Here is a 16354-nt window from a genome sequence, read left to right as displayed (position 1 = left end):
ACCTCCGGTGCTCCCTTCAGGTTCCGGCGACCCCGGAGTGCGATCTCCACTCCCGACCTCCGGCACGCTTCACCTCGGTCTCCGGCGACTCCGGAGGACGGACTTCACTCCTCCGTCGACGCCGCTCACTCGACCTCGGGTGACTTCCTCCTCGACCTCTGGTACTCTCCACGACCTCCGTCGGCGCCCTCTCTCGACCTCCGGCAGCTCCGGGTACGACGTCTGCTTTTCCAGTCAGCGCCGCTTCTCCACCTCGGGCTCCAGGTCTCAGGCTTCTCGACGTCGGACTCCAGGGAAACCAGTATCCAGGTCAGGATCTTGCTGTTCTTGGATTCTAAGGCCTGTTCCTGCTGTCCAGGTCCTTAAGATGGTTTTTCTTGCTTCTTCCCACACAGGGCTCCAGGCTGGGCTCAGTCAGTAGGGACTAGTATCAAGGGTGGGTTTATGGACCCCACTCCAGGCACAAGTTTCCACCCCTGCTGCTTCACTCCTTCCTCCTTCAAGTTTCTGCTGCTCTCCCTTCACCAGTCAGGTGCCAACTGCCAGCTCCAACTGTCAACTCTGGCTTAGCTTCCCAACATTCCAAACCGCCTCCAACTGTCACAGGGCTCCAGAATGTTGCAGAAGGTTCTAGTAGGTTCCAGTGGGTTCTGATGATGTCACAGGTGGCCACCATTTTGTGCTCCAGGCCCTCAGACAGAAGTTCCAGGGGTAGATAAAATGGCTCCCTGAATCTGCATCAATACTACAAAAACGAAAACAAATGAGGGAAAAAGGGCTAAGTCCTACATAACCCCCTTCCAGCCAAAAGCCAGGGTAGACCGATCAATGCCTTGATGGTCTTTCCTGCTTGGGGCGAGAAAAGGTGGACGCCGGCCCGCAACGGCAGGAGCTCCCGCAAGTTCTCCTCCGCTCTGGAACCCAATGGTTCCCTAACGAACCTCCCTGGACCAACAAAACCACCCCACTGGGGCTCCCTAGCTAGTTGTGGCCAGGACCGGCCCCTGGGCCGTCCAGATGTCTCTGGCCCGGGTGATCTCGCGGAGTGGGGGGCAGTAGCCCCAGGCCTGTAGTGCCCGTTGACCACTCCGGTCCTCCTCCTTGCAGTCCTAAACTGCCTCTGGTCCTTCCTCCTGGGGTTCACACCCTTAGGCTGACCAGCCTTCAGGGGCGAGGCTCTCCTCCCCCTAACTCTCCTTCTGGGGTTCCTCACCCTACCCTGCGAGGCACCCTCAGACCAACACTTCCTCCTCAGTCTAGGGCCTTGACCCCTCAACTGATCCTTCAACCTAGGGTCTAAACCCTTAGGCTGAGTCGGTGCCCGAGGCGAGACCTTCCTCCCTCTGCACCCCCTTCCAGATTCCAGCACCCTCCTAACGGGAAAAGTACCCCTGGAAGTCAATTTCGGGGGGACCCGGTTAACAGAGGCCCCACCCGCCAGGTCAGGCAACCCCTGAGCCTGGCATCCCAGCCCAGGACCTAAACCCTGAAACTGGGCCAACCCCAGAACCTCAGGCGCGCTGGTTACAGTCGCCCTGGGTCCTCCTGACACTAGGGGCTCCCCTGCACTGGAGGGCACATCGGGACAGCCTAGGCTCCCAACCTGGGGCTCCCTTGCGGAACTCTCCAGGCCCTGAGACTTCGGTTGGGGCACCTCGGGACACCTCCCCGTCTCACGCCTTCCTACAGATAGGTCGTGAGGCCCTACAACCCTCTCTCCCTGGGACCTAGCTGGGCTATCTGCCACTTCTCCCACCTCGCTGGGTTGGGAGATCCCTGCACCACCCCCTTCAGGTTCCCACCCCAATGCCTCCTCAGACACCCTGGTGATGTCATCCTGGGGTAAATAAACTTCTAGCTCCTGTGGAGCTTCCGGTATGCTGCCACCAGTGTCCTCGCTGGACACACTCATCTGGAGGGCACGCAGCTCCAACTCCTTCATCCGAAGCTCGTGCGCCATCCTTCTCTCCTCCATCTCTTTCTCCAGCCTTGCTAAGTCCCATGTGAGCTGTCTTTTCTCCCTCCGGTCTGTTAACTCCACTTCAGACAAGCCACCGCTAGAGGCACTGCTGCCCTTCCTGGAAAGTGTCCTGGGCCCCGCTGACAGGTTCCCCACCTCAGGTTGGTACAAACCAGCTCCCTCACTGTCGGGCTCTCTATCCCTGTCCTCCTCCTCAGCCTTGCTTTCTCGTGGTGCCTCCCCCCAAGCCCTTAAGCTGGTTTGGAGTGCACCCTTCTTTGCTCCTGGGGGACAATACACCCCCTCCCGCTGACAAAACTCCCTGAGTTGGGCCACAGTGTACGTTTCTAAATTCTCCAGTACAAACTCCATCTTGCCCACTCAAGTCAGAGGACAGTTATTTGCAGTAGCTATGCAGGGGGGTACCTTATATAATACCTCCTCCCACCACCAGAGTAAATTTGGAAAAAAACAAAAACCCACAATTAGGAAGGCCGCTTTGAGAAAACTCCCGGTGTAGGACTATGGACTACCCACAGTTATTGTTGAGTATACGTAGGCACAGCTCTATCCCACCACTGAACACCAATTATGTTAGAAAAACACACTCCCACTCTGGAAGGGTGGTGGTGGTCTCCCAGACACACTGTGGTAGCTTGGCTCGAGTGGTCAGGAATCAGGCACCGTGCTAAGCATACGATATACCCATACAATAACCATGCGTGCATCCGTTCCAAAAACGACTCTACACAGTAAAAATTATGAAAATATCTCTCTTTATCTTCTTTTTCTCTTAGTTGCTGATTAGATAAATAATAACACAATCACAATATACAAGGCTTTTAAAATAGTGCAGGTCAAATAAATACTGTCTTAAGGATTCAATAAATAGGGGTGATCATAAATAATTAAGGCATAAATATAAGTGCATTACATACAGGCAATTAAATATTCTGAGGCAATAAATACTGCAAACCAATAAATATTGTGCAACAATAAATACTGTGGAACAATAAATACAGTGAAGCAATAAATAGGTTAAATACAATAAATACAGTGCTCTCAATAAATAATTAAAAGCTGACAGTGACACTTATAGAATCAGATCACATTTAGATTTCTATGGGCTGATTTGGCCCAGGCACAGCTTGTGGTTAGATGGATGGCTTGAGGGTGTCTACTCCCTGGCTTGGTCAAGGCTGAGGCCTAAACTGAGGTAGTTCAAGGGGGGAATTCTAGAGACCTGGCTCCCTCACTCTACACAACCCCTCTGTATTAGTCTCAGCTCACCCCTGGCACAGTCAAGCTGGTTCCAGCACCTCTCTAGCCCCTAGAGTAGTCTCTCAGGATTCCACAGGGCCTTAGGCGCCCTCTATTCCACTTACTGCCCTTTTTCTGAAGCTCCGACGCCACTGGAGTCGTGTCGACGCCGTGAGGCGGTTCCGGTTCGATGTCGGCGGCCTCGGCACAATGTCAGTTCTTGACGACGCCGGTAGGCGGTTCCGGTTCGATGTCGGCGGCCTCGGCTCGATGTCGACCTCCGGTTCGATGACGTCGGGCAGTCTTGGCTCGATGTCGACTTCGGGCGGCTCCGGTCCGATGGCGACCTCAGTTTCGATGACGTCGGCCGGCCTTGGCTCGATGTCGACTTCCGGCGGCTCCAGAGTGCGATCTCCACTCCCGACCTCCGGTGCTCCTCTCCTCAGGTTTCCGGCGACTCCGGAGTGCGACCTCCACTCCCGACCTCCGGTGCTCCCTTCAGGTTCCGGCGACTCCGGAGTGCGATCTCCACTCCCGACCTCCGGCACGCTTCACCTCGGTCTCTGGCGACTCCGGAGGACGGACTTCACTCCTCCGTCGACGCCGCTCACTCGACCTCGGGTGACTTCCTCCTCGACCTCTGGTACTCTCCACGACCTCCGTCGGCGCCCTCTCTCGACCTCCGGCAGCTCCGGGTACGACGTCTGCTTTTCCAGTCAGCGCCGCTTCTCCACCTCGGGCTCCAGGTCTCAGGCTTCTCGACGTCGGACTCCAGGGAAACCATTATCCAGGTCAGGATCTTGCTGTTCTTGGATTCTAAGGCCTGTTCCTGCTGTCCAGGTCCTTAAGATGGTTTTTCTTGCTTCTTCCCACACAGGGCTCCAGGCTGGGCTCAGTCAGTAGGGACTAGTATCAAGGGTGGGTTTATGGACCCCACTCCAGGCACAAGTTTCCACCCCTGCTGCTTCACTCCTTCCTCCTTCAAGTTTCTGCTGCTCTCCCTTCACCAGTCAGGTGCCAACTGCCAGCTCCAACTGTCAACTCTGGCTTAGCTTCCCAACATTCCAAACCGCCTCCAACTGTCACAGGGCTCCAGAATGTTGCAGAAGGTTCTAGTAGGTTCCAGTGGGTTCTGATGATGTCACAGGTGGCCACCATTTTGTGCTCCAGGCCCTCAGACAGAAGTTCCAGGGGTAGATAAAATGGCTCCCTGAATCTGCATCAATACTACAAAAACGAAAACAAATGAGGGAAAAAGGGCTAAGTCCTACATAACCCCCTTCCAGCCAAAAGCCAGGGTAGACCGATCAATGCCTTGATGGTCTTTCCTGCTTGGGGCGAGAAAAGGTGGACGCCGGCCCGCAACGGCAGGAGCTCCCGCAAGTTCTCCTCCGCTCTGGAACCCAATGGTTCCCTAACGAACCTCCCTGGACCAACAAAACCACCCCACTGGGGCTCCCTAGCTAGTTGTGGCCAGGACCGGCCCCTGGGCCGTCCAGATGTCTCTGGCCCGGGTGATCTCGCGGAGTGGGGGGCAGTAGCCCCAGGCCTGTAGTGCCCGTTGACCACTCCGGTCCTCCTCCTTGCAGTCCTAAACTGCCTCTGGTCCTTCCTCCTGGGGTTCACACCCTTAGGCTGACCAGCCTTCAGGGGCGAGGCTCTCCTCCCCCTAACTCTCCTTCTGGGGTTCCTCACCCTACCCTGCGAGGCACCCTCAGACCAACACTTCCTCCTCAGTCTCGGGCCTTGACCCCTCAACTGATCCTTCAACCTAGGGTCTAAACCCTTAGGCTGAGTCGGTGCCCGAGGCGAGACCTTCCTCCCTCTGCACCCCCTTCCAGATTCCAGCACCCTCCTAACGGGAAAAGTACCCCTGGAAGTCAATTTCGGGGGGACCCGGTTAACAGAGGCCCCACCCGCCAGGTCAGGCAACCCCTGAGCCTGGCATCCCAGCCCAGGACCTAAACCCTGAAACTGGGCCAGCCCCAGAACCTCAGGCGCGCTGGTTACAGTCGCCCTGGGTCCTCCTGACACTAGGGGCTCCCCTGCACTGGAGGGCACATCGGGACAGCCTAGGCTCCCAACCTGGGGCTCCCTTGCGGAACTCTCCAGGCCCTGAGACTTCGGTTGGGGCACCTCGGGACACCTCCCCGTCTCACGCCTTCCTACAGATAGGTCGTGAGGCCCTACAACCCTCTCTCCCTGGGACCTAGCTGGGCTATCTGCCACTTCTCCCACCTCGCTGGGTTGGGAGATCCCTGCACCACCCCCTTCAGGTTCCCACCCCAATGCCTCCTCAGACACCCTGGTGATGTCATCCTGGGGTAAATAAACTTCTAGCTCCTGTGGAGCTTCCGGTATGCTGCCACCAGTGTCCTCGCTGGACACACTCATCTGGAGGGCACGCAGCTCCAACTCCTTCATCCGAAGCTCGTGCGCCATCCTTCTCTCCTCCATCTCTTTCTCCAGCCTTGCTAAGTCCCATGTGAGCTGTCTTTTCTCCCTCCGGTCTGTTAACTCCACTTCAGACAAGCCACCGCTAGAGGCACTGCTGCCCTTCCTGGAAAGTGTCCTGGGCCCCGCTGACAGGTTCCCCACCTCAGGTTGGTACAAACCAGCTCCCTCACTGTCGGGCTCTCTATCCCTGTCCTCCTCCTCAGCCTTGCTTTCTCGTGGTGCCTCCCCCCAAGCCCTTAAGCTGGTTTGGAGTGCACCCTTCTTTGCTCCTGGGGGACAATACACCCCCTCCCGCTGACAAAACTCCCTGAGTTGGGCCACAGTGTACGTTTCTAAATTCTCCAGTACAAACTCCATCTTGCCCACTCAAGTCAGAGGACAGTTATTTGCAGTAGCTATGCAGGGGGGTACCTTATATAATACCTCCTCCCACCACCAGAGTAAATTTGGAAAAAAACAAAAACCCACAATTAGGAAGGCCGCTTTGAGAAAACTCCCGGTGTAGGACTATGGACTACCCACAGTTATTGTTGAGTATACGTAGGCACAGCTCTATCCCACCACTGAACACCAATTATGTTAGAAAAACACACTCCCACTCTGGAAGGGTGGTGGTGGTCTCCCAGACACACTGTGGTAGCTTGGCTCGAGTGGTTAGGAATCAGGCACCGTGCTAAGCATACGATATACCCATACAATAACCATGCGTGCATCCGTTCCAAAAACGACTCTACACCGTAAAAATTATGAAAATATCTCTCTTTATCTTCTTTTTCTCTTAGTTGCTGATTAGATAAATAATAACACAATCACAATATACAAGGCTTTTAAAATAGTGCAGGTCAAATAAATACTGTCTTAAGGATTCAATAAATAGGGGTGATCATAAATAATTAAGGCATAAATATAAGTGCATTACATACAGGCAATTAAATATTCTGAGGCAATAAATACTTTAAACCAATAAATATTGTGCAACAATAAATACTGTGGAACAATAAATACAGTGAAGCAATAAATAGGTTAAATACAATAAATACAGTGCTCTCAATAAATAATTAAAAGCTGACAGTGACACTTATAGAATCAGATCACATTTAGATTTCTATGGGCTGATTTGGCCCAGGCACAGCTTGTGGTTAGATGGATGGCTTGAGGGTGTCTACTCCCTGGCTTGGTCAAGGCTGAGGCCTAAACTGAGGTAGTTCAAGGGGGGAATTCTAGAGACCTGGCTCCCTCACTCTACACAACCCCTCTGTATTAGTCTCAGCTCACCCCTGGCACAGTCAAGCTGGTTCCAGCACCTCTCTAGCCCCTAGAGTAGTCTCTCAGGATTCCACAGGGCCTTAGGCGCCCTCTATTCCACTTACTGCCCTTTTTCTGAAGCTCCGACGCCACTGGAGTCGTGTCGACGCCGTGAGGCGGTTCCGGTTCGATGTCGGCGGCCTCGGCACAATGTCAGTTCTTGACGACGCCGGTAGGCGGTTCCGGTTCGATGTCGGCGGCCTCGGCTCGATGTCGACCTCCGGTTCGATGACGTCGGGCAGTCTTGGCTCGATGTCGACTTCGGGCGGCTCCGGTCCGATGGCGACCTCAGTTTCGATGACGTCGGCCGGCCTTGGCTCGATGTCGACTTCCGGCGGCTCCAGAGTGCGATCTCCACTCCCGACCTCCGGTGCTCCTCTCCTCAGGTTTCCGGCGACTCCGGAGTGCGACCTCCACTCCCGACCTCCGGTGCTCCCTTCAGGTTCCGGCGACTCCGGAGTGCGATCTCCACTCCCGACCTCCGGCACGCTTCACCTCGGTCTTCGGCGACTCCGGAGGGCGGACTTCACTCCTCCGTCGACGCCGCTCACTCGACCTCGGGTGAGTTCCTCCTCGACCTCTGGTACTCTCTACGACCTCCGTCGGCGCCCTCTCTAGACCTCCGGCAGCTCCGGGTACGACGTCTGCTTTTCCAGTCAGCACCGCTTCTCCACCTCGGGCTCCAGGTCTCAGGCTTCTCGACGTCGGACTCCAGGGAAACCAGTATCCAGGTCAGGATCTTGCTGTTCTTGGATTCTAAGGCCTGTTCCTGCTGTCCAGGTCCTTAAAATGGTTTTTCTTGCTTCTTCCCACACAGGGCTCCAGGCTGGGCTCAGTCAGTAGGGACTAGTATCAAGGGTGGGTTTATGGACCCCACTCCAGGCACAAGTTTCCACCCCTGCTGCTTCACTCCTTCCTCCTTCAAGTTTCTGCTGCTCTCCCTTCACCAGTCAGGTGCCAACTGCCAGCTCCAACTGTCAACTCTGGCTTAGCTTCCCAACATTCCAAACCGCCTCCAACTATCACAGGGCTCCAGAATGTTGCAGAAGGTTCTAGTAGGTTCCAGTGGGTTCTGATGATGTCACAGGTGGCCACCATTTTGTGCTCCAGGCCCTCAGACTGAAGTTCCAGGGGTAGATAAAATGGCTCCCTGAATCTGCATCAATACTACAAAAACGAAAACAAATGAGGGAAAAAGGGCCAAGTCCTACAGCCTTAGACTCATGTTCCTATATCACTAAATTTCTTTAATTGCTGGTGTAGGCCCCAGACACACTTTAAGAGATATGCTGAAGTTTTCTGTTACTTATGAATCAATGAAATATCATTGCATTGCAATAAATATTCCTACTGATAGGCACCATGTCATAAACGATAAATTCTGTAATAACTGCCTATCAAGTGGTTGAAGTTTTGAATTGGTAGTGCTGAGGTGAAGCATGGAGGTCAGTAGAGGAACAGCAAGGGGTTGCAGCCAGCAAAGGCTCACTGACCCTCACGTGGTCTGGTGCAGAAGATCTCAAGGAAAAGTGTAAGTGGAGGTAGAGTCCTCCCTCTAGGAGTCGCGTTCAATGATAGTGGCTCTCGGGTGCAGCAATGAGCTTCGGGTGCAGGCCCATGCAGGGGGTCATGGTCAATCAAAGTGGTTCTTGAATGCATTACTTCAGAAACACCAGGGCCTCTCACGGTGACGTGCAGTTGGATATGTAGTCGCTAGCCTCTGAACTGGGAAGGGTTGGTTCTCAAGCTCCTCATTGCAGCGCTCAGAATCACTGAACTCAAGCTCTGTCCTAAGGCAAAGTAGATTTCTCTCCAAACTCGGCAGCTTATCCCCTCTTTTCCTCCAGTTGCAGCAGCAGAATTATTCCTCAGTCCTGGATATATCATACTTACTCTTCATGGAAGACTTCCAAAATCCATCAATCAGTCAATCAATCAATCAATCAAATAGCATTTGTAGAGCACATCACTGTCACCCCTATGGGTATCTGGGTGCTATGTCTCAGTCGAAGAGTCAAAATAAAGTGGCCATGTGCATTGTGCATTTCTTGTGGTGTTTAATAGGGGGCATGACCCTCTTGCCTCCATGTACGTGAATGGAATTTGCCAGTTACGTCAAGTATGAAATGTGATTTATATGTGACGATAAAACACTATTAAGCAACACAGGAAACTCACCATAACTCAGAATAAGAAGGATGACTATACCAATGCATCCTGGGACTTGTATGTTTATGTAAGGTTGTTGCAGGGATTCTGTACATATACAGAACTATGCCCAGGAAACCAGGACCTCAGTGTGTAGTAGTGTACGAAAATACCCACCTCGGTGCCCAGAACCCCGATCCGACTAGCTATAGTGTCTCATTCGTTCTCCGTGCTGCAGCGAAGCTACCAATGATTAGACATCCTAGAACATGCTACTCCGTCCCTATCAGGATACGTGAGAAAAAGAACACTCTTTAGTTCAAACTCTAATACTTGTCCACAACATGAGTAAATAGAGCCAAGGAATAGATTAAAATGTTTATTTTAACTAACGTGCACTATAATGCAGTACACGCGCCAATACTAGCAACAATATGCATAAGATCAAACAAATCAGCATTGTTACAATTCCATATAGAACAAAAGGCGAAATCATATTACAATGATGGTGGGAACAGGACTATAGTACCTCACAACCCTCCTCATGCTAGAAGCCAGTTTATTATAATTATAGAAGACCTCCAGGCTTTGTCAGGGGGACCCCATACTTCCGAGTTCAGATGCAGGAATTTACATCTCCGGACAAGCACAGCTCTTCCATCCTGGAAAGCGTTTCTCCAATTGTGTTAACATGCATGCAATGCAATATTAAAAGCACCAGATTTCCAGGTTTGCAGCTGTGTTCTATGTTATGGCTAGGGACGTGAGACTGGCCAAAGCAAATCAACAGAGCTCATTGTTTTTCGACCTTCAACACACTGTACAGACGAAGAGCAGAGTGTTCAACTAGATATGTGAAATGCAGACAGTTTTCATGTGAAAGCGAGCAGGCAAAGTGTTTACTAGAAATGTGGCATGTAGGAACATGAGCAAAAGTGGCAAAATGGCAGTCAAGCTTATCTAACTTATGCTAACTTAGCATTGTCAGCAGGTGTGTCCATATCCTCACTACACCCTCCCCTTGGCCAGTCTATCGGACAGTGGTCGTAAAGAGAACACAGCTTTCAAACAAGTCTGAACAAGAATCAAGAGCATATGTATCAATGGTACCTCGGATTTGCGGGGAATGTGAGAAGAGAAAGAAAAAAAAATGGTGTCCAAATAGTCACACACAAAAAAAAATCCAGAAGGATACGGTGGCTGAGTTAATCCAGCAAGGTGTACGAACAGTATGTTGCAATACCTTCCAAGAGGAAGTCATTGGTCTCTTCTGAAAAAAGTGTTGCCACCCAATGAAGCAGAGTGAATGAACATATATGTTCCTCAACAAGGGGCGCTTCCAGCACCATCAATGGGCAACTTGCGTGAAACTCCATATTACTCCATTGTAGGAAATCCTATGCCGCTGCACAGATTTCCAATTCAGCCAGAACTCCAAGCACTGCTGCCCAGGCCATAATTCCAACACCTGAACATTCTTGCTCATGGGCCACTGAGGGACTCATTAGCAGTTCAAAATCACGTGGAGGAAATGCCGTATTGGAGAAGCAAAGATCCAATGCCCATTGAAAGGAGCAATCCAAGCAGTTGAAGACAGGTTGCACGCAAGTGAAATAGGTAAAGCGAAAAGATAATCCATAAGCCACGCTGGGGCAGAGTACCGTAGCTTTCAAGCATACGGCTACGAAGCATCTACAGGCAGTCTTGGCTGTGCAAGGCCACAGGAAGAGCATCCATTTCAGAGCAAGCAAATTAACAGCAAAATCCCAGCGGCTAGGGCAAGTAATGGTGGCAAGCCACCAAAGTCGCTGGAAAAAATAGAATGGATAAATGCTGGTATCACACCAAATATAGTTTGGAAAGAGGTCACAAGGCCAGAGCCCACAGCTTTAAAAAACATGGGCAATGCCTGTAGTGTTAGAAGCATTGAAGATATTGTGAATCAACGCACCAAAATGTAGTGGGAGGTCTGTATTAAGAAGCGCTTGTACTTCTGTATGGGTGTTAGCCACGTGAAGGACGAATGTCTCACGGGCAGGTGTGAGTGAAACTTCTTTTTGGGATAACAATGCTCTTATTCTGCTCAACTTGTTGAAGTCTGCCTTCAAGGTAAGAATGGAAGGCCAAATTGAGTAATTGAGCCTCCGTGTAGGGGTGGGAAAAGCACATTTTTACAGCAAACCAAACGCTGTGAAACCGTTACAATGTAAGGGATGCTGGCTAGCATGCCGCAGCCTTCTTCATTATTTAAAAGCAAAAAACTACCGTTTGCAAGCAGAGTGAAAGTGGGTGTAATAGCTGGCATGGGTATACCTTTTAAAACACATGCAAGATTTGGGGCCGTTAAGTTACAGGCGCCATGCAACTGGATATTCTACCAGACCATGGAATGACCTATTGTGGTATCACCTAATTCGCCAGTTAGGTATACTTCTTTGTCATCCCGTATGTATCTGTATGCAAATGGTAATGACCAAACTTCGTGTAGAAATGCACTGCCGAAGGGTTCGCAGCGGCCTAGTGGATAGTGTTTCATACACGAGGTAAATTTAAACAAGAACAATGGGAGAGTTATTACCCCATGGATAAGCCAGACAGTCGAGTCTGTTTCCGCCACAGAGAATGGTAACGGATTTAACTTTTCAATATGCAAAAGAGAATAAGTAGCCTCTTTCATGGACATAAACTGCTGTTGGGCAAAAATAACGATGAGGCGTTCAAGTACTCCCAAGGAACTTTCCCCATCTTAAGAGTCTATAGAGTCCACGCAAATTGCATGACTGAATGCAATTGATTTTGACCATGATACAAAACAGAAACATCCTCTAGCACAATGTCCACAAAAGATGAAACAATATTGTCCAATGTGTAAATGCGGACAGAAAGTAAGTTATTACTATTATCAACAACAGCAAGCACTTTTTCAAGATTAGCCTGATCAATAGCCCTTAAACGTGAAGCTGCTTCAATTTGGGATAGCTTCCAGATTTCATTGTAAGTTGCATAAATAAATCGTTTTGATCTTAGACCAGCAGGACCTTTTATAAAATCTGTCAAATCAATGTCACCTGATAATAACGACAAATGTTGTTTCACTGAATTTAGAGTCGAGTGTTGCTACCTATTTTGACATAACTTTCGAACGGAATATGTAGTAACTGAAAGGGAGTTAGCAAAACGAGGATCAGGCCTATCCTGTGTGTAACCAGGAGCCTCGTCATGGAAATGAAGTTGGCAAGCATCCAAACTAGTTTGCCAAACCAACCAACCTAGGGGGTTCAATCTAGAAAAATTAAAGGTGTCATTGTTAAAAAGTATTTGTAATTCAGCCATGGAATAATTAGTACAATTGCTCCAATTCTGATATGCAGCGAGAGCAGGAATAGTAGGGGCATTCGTTTGCTTAGAAGTTGCCAATCCAAAACAAGTAGTTTGATAAATCGATTCATTTAAAAATAGAATCTATGATGGGATCATGCACGCGCGGTGTAACGCTTCTGTGCCTCGTATTTGCCAGGATCTAGAACCCCAAACTGATTTAAGATCAATTGTGGACTTCCACAGGTCATAGCCATCCACTGAAAATTTATCAATAAAGGATTTAGCATATAATAATTTACTGTGGGTTAGTATTATTTTTTAATTTGAAGTAGCATTTAATTTAAAATAGAACGACCTGGGGTTTGATTTTTCAAAACTGGTAAAATGTGTGAATTTTTTCAAAAACGTTTTAGAGCTGCCTTCCAAAGGAGCCGGGCAATGTTCCCATTGTGTATAATTAGTAACATTTCTAAATGTATTAGCCTTCTGCAGATAATGATGACCATAGTGCTGATAGCAAAAGAAATCCCCATAATTTGCAGTATTCAAATACAAATCTTCAGCATCAAAAGCGGCATAGTATTTCAAGTCTGAAAACAAGGATTGCACAGCTGGCACATCCCAATCATCTGTCCGTATGTTATGTTTCACTAAATCACCCATTGAAATACAAAGTACATATGGCACATTAATTATTTCCATAGGGCCATGGATTTGAAAATCTACAGCATCCCAAACTATGCGGTCTATAACTGGCCAGGCAGCGATGTTCAAAAAAGTCAAGTCTCTTTGTGAGAAGAAGAGTGCGGAGACAAAGTTCCATCTACCAGTTTAACAGCAAAGCGTTCAGGAAGGTAGTGACCATTGATGAGAAGGAAAAAAAATGTCACAAAGCCAATAGACTTAAACAAAAAATTGTGATGAGCACCAACCAGATGTATGTCCAAACTCTTTCTTGTTCTCCACCCTCTCTCGGACCAGGTCACCGATTTTGGGTAGCCAGCTGACCACTGGAATCTGCAGCAGTGGGTAAATGTTCCTTTGCAAGACTGTCAAGGGTCTCTTGTAGTTTCTGTAATACAGCAGAATGATTATCTACATCAAAGGATGCGGCTGATGCCGCCATGTCTAGACCATCAAGATCTGGCACAAACATTTGTATGCCGAAGAGCATTTCGTATGGGGTCCATCCACCCGGAGATCTTCTAGGGAGATTATTTAGTGCACGTTGTATGCTATACAAATGGGCGAACCAGTTCCTGTCAGTCCCTATAACCCTAGCTGTCAAGGATTGCTTTAAGTCACGGTTCATTCGCTCCACAACCGAATTGCCCTCAGGCCTGTATGGAGACGAAAATTTGACCTGCATCCCCAATGACCTCATGGTATCCTTGTACGCCTTAGAGGCAAACGCTGAACCCTGGTCCCAATGGAAGGTGCCACATTAAAAAATTCCCACAAAGACACGCAAATCCCTGATGACAGTTCGGGCGTCAACACTGCGTTGTGGCCAAACCCATAGAAAGTGTGTGCACGAATCAACTGCAACTAAGATGAACTTATAGGCAGTATCTGAAGAAAGAGGACCGCAGTGATCTAAATAAACACAACCTAAAGGTTTATTAGAAATGGATAGCTGTGTTTTGTGGTGGGCGGATTGCCGTGGATGGTTTAATCTGTTGACAAATGTCACAAGATAGTACGTAATTACGGGTTTGTTTATATAAGCCACGCCACCAGTAACGCTGCTGCAAGATAGAAACAGTGGCAGACACTCCAGCATGCGCCGAAGCCATGCCTTCGTGTGCGGCTGTTATCAGTGAAGGTCTGCGGTCCACGTTGGGTATCAACCTGTCACCAACGTTGTTAATTCTCACATAAGGAACATTATAGGGATTTAAATGATAAGAGTATTTAGAAGGGAAACCCTGCGGGAATTATCACCCCTCTCGGTAGCAGCTATTGCTGCCAAAATGTCATTATCAATCTTATTCATGGATCTTGTAACTGCTGCTACTTAAAACTGCTGCTACTGCTAATTTGGCAGCTTCATACGCCAAACTGTTGCCAACTGCGTGTACTCCTACGCACTGATGACCAAAAGTATGAATTACCTGTGTGAGAGGCAGACGGTCTTTAAGATCTGCGACTTGAACCCAAAGCATTTTATGTTTAATTGCTCTGCCTTTCGGATCACGATAGTCATTTTGAGACCAAAAGAATAAGTTGTCATTAAAAGACTGAACACAGTAGTAGGAATTGCTTACATTTAATGTAGTCACATTTGGATCTGCAAACTCCAGAGCCAGTACCAAAGCGCGCAGCTCGGCTAATTGGGCGGTACAGTCACCTAGTGCCTGAGTATGCACAACATTTGGCTTGAACTCCCCGTTCACCACGGTACCAGCCACTATAGCACAAGCAGCCGAGTAAGAATGCTTTGACCCAGTTGCTGGTTGCGCCGAACTGTCGGTATAGATGATACATTGGTACTGCTCAAGGGGATGCATTGACAGTGGAGGAGGATGTACAAATTCATACTGTAAAAATTCTTGTGTACGCAATGATGAGTCAAAAATAAACGTGACATCAGGAGAGGTCAACGATGTGGCCCATTGTATCCATCGAGGATGTAAAGCCTTAGAGTTTGGCACACTTGCCTTTGTCACCGCTTCCAGAGCTGGACATGGTGTTACAACCAAAATCTGTTTCCCTTGTGCCAGTGCGTGTTCCTTTAGGATCGCCATTTGGATTGCTGTCAAGACTTTTTCAATAGGGGAAAAACCGTAATTCTGCGAAAGTGTACAAATGCGACTTGTAAACAATAGGTACTGTGTCTCCTTCATTAAACATTAAGTAAGTGAAACCCACTGCACCTGGCACGATTCGTATCACCAGGTTTGTATGGTTGTCACGAGTCAACAAGAACTTTGATGCAATAAGATCAGGCTGCAAAGATTGCAGTAAAGTTGAATGTTCCGGAAGCCAGCAGGCTTTTGAAAAGGTAGGTTGTATCAAAGCATACAAAGGCTTGATACGCTGGGCATAATCAGGAATTTATGTTCGACCAAAATTTTAAAAACCCAGCTAAGACTGTAATTTTTTCAGTGTAGTCGGAGGGTGCAAACATGCGCATTTTTCCAAGAAGTAAGGGGCTAAGCTTCTTCCTTTCATTATTGAGCTCGTAGCCCAAAAACAACACTGTGTAATCCGCAATGTGTGATTTTGCAAAGTTCAATTTGTAACCAGGGTCCGCAAACAAAACTATGATGCGATCCACGCAACAAAGATGCGGCTATAACTCGTCGTCAGTTAGACAGATATCATCAACGTATGAGTATGTGTCTTCGTCTATGCTGTCTAACAGAGACAATACGGGTGGCAAAAACACCAGGGCTATTTTTGTAGCTCATTGCCAAACACGTAAACTTTTTTTGTTTCCCGCCCGCTGTGAAGGCGGTCCATCGACTGCTTTCAGGTGATAGATTGTGTGTGAAAAGCCATTCGAAATGTCTAGTGTAGTTTTATATTTTATCCGAACAAGACTGTCGACTAATGCAGAACTATGGGTATTCTGCACCGCACAAGTCCGACAATGTGAGTTCAAATGTCGGTAATCCAAAACTAAGCGGTACGACACATCAGGATTTGCTACTGTAAATAGAGAATTATTCATTGGTGACACACATGACTCAATTACTCCTTGATACTCTAGTTGATCCAGAAAATTTGCAACTGGAGTTTTTGCCTCCCGCTGTAGAGGATATTGGGGTTGTGGCTGTGGCATAGACCGTAATGGCATCTCATGTGGGGGAGAGTCTTTATCACAGCCCACCTGAATACGGTACAAAGCCGGTGCAATTACCAAAGCCCACTCTTCTGCCACATCCATTGCCTGCTCCT

This window comes from Triturus cristatus, chromosome 6 (assembly GCF_964204655.1).
Source record: "Triturus cristatus chromosome 6, aTriCri1.1, whole genome shotgun sequence".
Classification (NCBI taxonomy): domain Eukaryota; kingdom Metazoa; phylum Chordata; class Amphibia; order Caudata; family Salamandridae; genus Triturus; species Triturus cristatus.
This window is presented reverse-complemented; position numbering follows the sequence as displayed.